Source organism: Zea mays, chromosome 3 (assembly GCF_902167145.1).
Source record: "Zea mays cultivar B73 chromosome 3, Zm-B73-REFERENCE-NAM-5.0, whole genome shotgun sequence".
Taxonomy (NCBI): domain Eukaryota; kingdom Viridiplantae; phylum Streptophyta; class Magnoliopsida; order Poales; family Poaceae; genus Zea; species Zea mays.
The window spans coordinates 79,532,209-79,537,968 of NC_050098.1; the positions used below are offsets into that span (position 1 = coordinate 79,532,209).

The window sequence follows — 5,760 nt, forward strand, 5'->3', positions numbered from 1 at the left end:
TTCTCCCGCGCGACCACTTTGGACATCGGAACTGTGGCAGCCCTCCCAAGTTATCGGGCCCACGTGCACCAATCCTTGCCTTGATGGCCTCAGATGGCTATGCACGTGTACCAGGTAACTTAACAAGGCTATCACGAGTTCAATAACTTGAACTCATCATCCCAAGGATCTCCCACCATACATGCATATTACAGTAATCACATTCGATACACACACTTTGGAGATAAGAGCAGAAGACTTTATAAAATATTCTTTTCATTTCTAAAACTAAAGTTTATTACATAGGAAGGTTACATTTATTACAAGTCCTGATATACTCAAAGTGCATAACTTATTACAATAGCAGGAAGGTAGGACTCCAAAGCTTATACACAAGCCTAGCTAATCCACCTCCAGAACTGGAAACACCCTCCAGCCACAAGAACACTTAGAGTACTCCTCATCACCTACAACAACATGGGTTCGAAAACCCTGAGTGCGGAGTGTACTTTCGCAAGTCTTACCCGACTAAGGAAAAATGACTCTCAAGGATATGCTGGTTAAATAGGAATCAAGGAAAAGGCTTTAGCAAGAATCAACTTAGATACTTTTACAGAAATAGCTTACTAAAGTGAGTCCTTACTTTCAATATTTTAACGCCAGATTAAATATTAATAGACTCTGGTTGCATCTAGTCTAATTTCACCATCTCATCAATACAACATCATTTTTATTCATAATGTTTACATCCTGACTTAGGTTGTAGGTCGGAGATCAAGTCTCCACTCTCCGGGGATATAACGGCGATCCGAATCGATTTACTCAGCTGAGGATCTCTAACCACACGACATATGTTTCTCGTAACTCTTGCATATGTCTACCATTCCCACGGATCCTCCACTGCATGAACAGGTCCGCGTCACCCGAGAGCACACCACCCCTTTTAGGCGGTCCTTTGCCAGGAGGGTACGTGCCACTCTCGCCATCTCTCCACTCCCAGTGCGCGATTGTCTTTTCATGTATGGAATAGCCGGGTTCAAGCTTACCCTGTCCCATATCTAGGGCATGTGGCCAGTTAAGATAGTCCTTGATCATACAGGCCAACATACTCATCCAATCCTTAATTAACCTGGGTGGAGCATCACCTGTTCCTAGCCCAAGTCTCGATTTAAGTACTTCCACCCTTAGGATTGTTTTGTGTTCCTTAGGATGAAAAGAGCATTATAGGGAACTTTGCAGTGAGATCCCAACATGCTCCCAATGAAAATATTCTTGCAGGTAGAAGCCATCCTTTCTCAAGATAACCCCTGAGCTAGGCATTATTGCAAAAGACAACCTCTATCCACAAGATCTAAGCAGGGCTAAGCATTTTTGTAAATCATATTTTGATACTTCAACAGAAGTATCTATAAAGGAATGGATTTCAAGGTAGCCAATGCATCAAAGGGTTTCCAAGAAACTCCTATAAACCTAATGCACATTTCGCTAGACTTAAAGTGTGTAAAAATCATTTAAAAACACAAGGAAGGGGTTGCATGCACCGGGGCTTGCCTTTGTTGCAGAGAAGATGTTCTAGATCCTTCTACCCAACCTTTAGTTAGATAGCTCCATCCACTTGATGAGCAGGCACTGGAGTAGACTCCTCTTTAGCAACCACTTCATATTGAATCTTCACTCTTTATTTTGGGAGCTCTACATGACATGAAATGAATGCTTATGCTTATGCTGTTTTGCAAATAAAATACTATAAAACATCACAAGACTATACTTCCTCTCAAATCCACATGAGGGCTCAACATACTCCCTACTAGGAGTTTTTCCTCTATAATCACTCTTTATCTTTGTTTCAATGGCAGCTGAAACCCAAATAGATCTCAAGTTGAACACCAACTTGAGGTGAAAACACAAAAACTCAAATTCAGGTAACTAAAAAAGAATTGAACTGAATTCAATTTCAGATACTGAAACTTTACATAGTCGACACCACAACCAATATTCAGTCTCTGTTTCCCCTCACTTCCATTCACATACACAGGTGAGAGCAGCAGGGGTGATCTTCGTTAGTTTTCAAATGAAAGCCTGAACTCAATTACCTTAGGCATGCTGCCCCATCTACACACCTCCCTGTTAAAGCCCCTGGTATCTCACAATTTCATATGGTACAGACCAAAACTTCTTAGCCAAAGTTTTACTCCGACTTTAGCTTTACCAACTTGGTATAATAACCCATGATTGAAAACATTCAGAGCAAATCCTATTGTATCCCAAAGTTACCCCCACACTGAACTGCTATTTCAGCTAACTGAATAAAATTCAGTCACAGTCACTCTGACAGTCCAGTTTTGGACAGCTGTTATTTCCTACTTTATGTGGATTCAAGCCTAACTTGCTTAAAGGGATTGTTCCTTATAACATGGTCTTTCACTTTGCTATAGCATTCCTACCCCAATTCTTCTTGGATTAATTACCACAAGGACCCAAATTGAATAAAAACACACAAATTCATACTTAAATATTATTCTAAGTCTGAATCCCAACACCTGATAGTCCACCTTTTGGCCACTTTTACTCCCAAATTTATGTGGAACCAAGTCCACCTTACTTTATAAAACTTGCTCTCTTTACTATGGTCTCCAGCTTTGCTATGGAAACTTTAATCCAAAACCCCATGAATCAGTCACAAATGAACTCCAAACTAGGCATCCTGCTGCAATTCAGCTCTCAGAACTGAATAACAAAATTCAGTTATGTAAAGTCTGACGGTCCAACTTTAGCCAACCTTTTCTCCAATTTTTACACAGCAACAGACCAAGCTCACACTACCAAAATTATTCCTTAGATATAGCTCTACTACTTTGGTATAGCACCCCTAAGTTGAAAACATTCAGAACATTTTTTATGAAGCACCAAAGTAGAGCCAAAACCACTTCAACTCCATTTTTAGTGTTCTGAATCAGCATTCATTATGTTTGATAGAGAAGATTTGGACATGTTTTACTCCCAATTTTGTGTAGCACCTAGCCAATGTCCCTTTAGTAATTTTGTTCATCTTACTACGGTCTTCAAACTTGCTACAGAACTTTGGCCCAAAACCAAATATACTGGGCACAATAGAGCTCCAAAGACGAGCTCAACACACTAAAACCTAGTTTCAGCCTTCTGCACTAAGTCTGTGATCCAGAAACCTGAAAGCATATCTTTGAGCAAATTTTACACCTAGTTCCCAGCAACAAACAGTGGTAGAGTTCAAGTAGTAAATAGTGTGAGCTTCACTGACCTGCGAGGAGTAGGGAACGTGCACCACACGGCCGAGACAACCTGCGAGGAATCCTGGCCATGGTGAGGGTGAGCACTCGGCTGGGTGTGGTCACCACTTCAAGGGGCAACTTCGGTTCAGGATTTGGCAAGGGAACACATGAGATGGGGAAAATCCGAGGGCTTGATCAAGGCATGGAGGATTGGTCAGGCATGATGATCCTGCTAGGTGAATAGCAGGAGCACAGCAGGGCTCTGTTTGTACTCCTTTCTGTGGTAAGACTGGAACCTAGAAGGGGAAAACAAGGGGTAATATGTTCCACTTATCCACTGCATGTCTTCCACGCAAGGCATGACACAGGGAGATAGTAATTGTGTCCAACCGCACTTGGACAGCAGCAATATAGCAACAGACAGCCTAGCCAGCATTTGGATAAGTTTTCCACCTCCTCATCACTTCTTTGTGTGTGCATGGGTGCCAAGTACCCCCCCCTCCCTTCAGTAACATATCTCCTTAGATGCCAAACTCCGAAAGTCCCTCGAGCAGATAGTGGATACAGATATTTTCTCGGATATTTTAGGAGCTGCACTGAACTGGTACTACTTGAGTGCATACTCTACTTCCTCCCCTTTTATCTCTCAGTTTTCCATAACAACAGTGGGAGCACACATAAGGGAATATGTCCACCAAACAACCCTCTACCAACTAGTCATAAGGATTATAGCTTTATACCTCATGGATTAGTCACAAAATAGCTCCAAAAAATTGGAAAATCACACTGGACCAAAGCTAGAGTTGACTGAATAACCTTCAGTTTCCGCAGACTAAAAGTCCAACTTTGGACAGCCATTCCTTCACTTTTGGTGTGGGATCACGCCCAACACACTTAAAGGCACTTATTCACTAACATATGGTCTTCAAACTTTCTACAAAAACTTCAGTCCAAAACCTTATTGATTAAGCAGACAAGCTCCCCAAACAGCACTCCCAACACTGACTTAGAATTCAGACACTATTCAAAATCTAAAAATCCAGAAGTTTGACAGCCCCTATTTTAAGCAACTATTACTCCACTTTTTATGCAGTACCAAGCCAACCTTTCCCAAATGAACTTGTTCACCAAACATACCTTTACAAGTTTTGTGCAGCAACCTTAGGTCAAAGATTAATGGATCAAGAGTTATAGTGCTTCAAAGTGGGGTGAGACTACTGAAATTTAGATTCAGCTAACTGAACCAAAAACTGTACTCACACCTGATAGAGAGTTTGAGCACAATTTACTCCAAATTTAATGCAGCACCAAATCAAACTTATTTAAGAAAACTTGTTCTCTGCGCTATGGGCTCCAACGTTTCTATGAAAACTTTAGTCCAAAATCACTTGTATTGATCGCAAATGAGCTCCAAAGTAAACACCATTCACTGATTTCAGGTTTCAGCCACTGAACCAAATTCAGTTACAGAAATGCCTAGCAGCTGATATTTGGGGGCATTTTTCTCCACTTTTTATGTGGGAACAAGCCAACGTAACTTGAAGAAACTTGTTCACCATCATATAGGCTTCAACTTCTCTATAAACACCACAGCACAAAACATTATAGAACAACCACAAACTAGCTCCAAAACTGCACTAAAAATGCTGATTTCAGACTTTCAGTTCTGGATAAACTAAGTCAACACAATCTGATAATCCAACTTTGGCAAAGTTTTCCTCCACTTTTTGTATAGGATCATTCCAAACCACACTAGCCCAAAGTTTGCTCCAAATGCTGAAATTCAGACTATTGAACTCCACTAAGTCTGAAATCCACAATTTCTGACAGCTTTACTTTTTACCAGTTTTTCTCTAAGTTCCAAACAGTTTTAGTGCTAGGTGACTTAACCAAACTTATACTCCTCATGTAGCTCTATAACTTTGTTATAATGATCATCTTCAAAATGGTTCTAGATCAAAAGTTACAAAGGACTAAAATTGCCTAGTTGCTGCTATTTTCAGGAATTCCAAAATGAACCCAAAACTTAACTCCAAATTCTTCCACACAACTTGGGAATTTCCAAATAAGAAAGTTATTCACTTTTCCAAGCAAGGTTTTGAAATCTCACTTAAGGTTTTTAAGGTTAATCTAGTTCCTCAATTAATTCTTCCACTTAATCTATCTTTGAAAACAAGGTTGCCATAGACTCTAGGACTTGCCTTTAGCACTTGAAGACTCCAAGTCAATTTGTTACATGCTCAAGAGATGACCTACTCTTGTCTAGCTTAAGCCAAGTCCTTAAACTAAACTCTAAACCCACACACAACATCACACTTTTGAAAAAATTTAACCTAGTGAATGCATTCTAGGTATATCAAACAAGATAATGCAAGTGCTTATGATGACATGCCAGCATTTTAGTTATCGTAACACCAGGGGTGTTACACAAGTGAGAATAAGTCGGCAAGATTGTAGGAAGATAAGTTCGGTCGGTTCACTATTACTTGGGCATACATCGTTATCGTACACGCATGTAAGCGCCCCACGGTCA

General features: G+C 40.4%; 1 pseudogene; it reads right to left on the reverse strand.

Annotated features, from left to right (window-relative positions):
• Nucleotides 1-1,532: 1,532 nt before the first annotated feature.
• Nucleotides 1,533-3,317, reverse strand: LOC109945241 (uncharacterized; annotated as a pseudogene).
• Nucleotides 3,318-5,760: the final 2,443 nt, after the last annotated feature.